The sequence below is a fragment of the Mus caroli genome, chromosome 6 (assembly GCF_900094665.2).
Source record: "Mus caroli chromosome 6, CAROLI_EIJ_v1.1, whole genome shotgun sequence".
NCBI classification, from domain to species: domain Eukaryota; kingdom Metazoa; phylum Chordata; class Mammalia; order Rodentia; family Muridae; genus Mus; species Mus caroli.
In genome coordinates, this window is record NC_034575.1 from 42245058 (window position 1) to 42246116 (window position 1059).

At 44.6% G+C, this 1059-nt stretch overlaps 1 pseudogene; it reads right to left on the bottom strand.

Moving 5' to 3' along the window:
* Positions 1 to 735: 735 nt before the first annotated feature.
* LOC110296934 overlaps positions 736 to 1059 on the bottom strand; it is a 1413-nt pseudogene continuing 1089 nt past the window's right edge.

Below are 1059 nucleotides of genomic sequence, written 5' to 3' on the forward strand. Positions count from 1 at the left end.
AGTTCCATGACCTCATTTTGAACAGACTGAGGAGAGTAGAAGTTAAACAGACTCCCTGGTAGGCAGGCAGACAGGGAGAGAGGCCGTGGCTAGGTAATAAAGGGAGCAAATTTCCAAGGTGGCCAGCTTCTTGCTCAACCTCCTGACTTGAAGTAAAAGTCGGGCAGTTTTCTTTACTGACAGGCAGGGTCCCTGCTGATGGACTGGCTCACCAAGCTCAAGGCCAGCCAGATCAGGACATATCAAACACAAAACCATCTTATTATCTTCGACCCTCTAGTAGGGGAGAAAGATCCTTCAGAGACTTTAAAACTTTCAGGCCTCAAGAAGAGCCTGGATTGTCAGCTTTCTGAGTCCCATTTTGCAAAGGGTCCTTTTCACTGAGTATCAGCTTCTTCACCCCAGTAAACTCCTTCCTTCACCCACTGATTCTGTCTGAGATGCTTCAGATTTCTCAGGGGCTACCTGTTGCATTTCAGATTTTCCTGCTTTTAATTGGCAGAGAAAATGGACCTGACCAAGACCCCTAGACTGTATTATTTCAGACTGTACAAGAGTTCCCTAGATCTGCAATTCAAGTCAAACTTAGATTTGTGACTTCAATGAAGAAATAAATTTCAGGTTAAGTCAGTATGAATGACAACTGGAGGGTTTTGGGGGTGTTTGGGGTTTTGTTGTGTTTTTTGTTTTTGTTTTTTGAAGGCAGATCTGCAACTTTATTTGGCATTCAGCAGGTTAGTTCTCAGCCACATTGACCGTCTGTAGATTTTTGAATGTGGTAACAGGCACATAGGTTACCAGCACGTAGAGCTTTTTTGGTGAATCCTCATCTGCCGCAGACCCTCTGGGTCCCTGTGTCTGCGTGGAACGGGGTCTCTCGATTCGGGTGGGCAAAGCGTGGATGAATGAGTGACAAACAGACACACACAGGAGAGTTCGTGTGTAGAATCTGAATGTAATTTTGCAACTCGAGCATCAGAGTTTTTATGCAGAGGACAATAAGGAAGTTGGGTGACATATTCGCAAGGTACAATTGAGGTAACCGAAATCTTACATAAA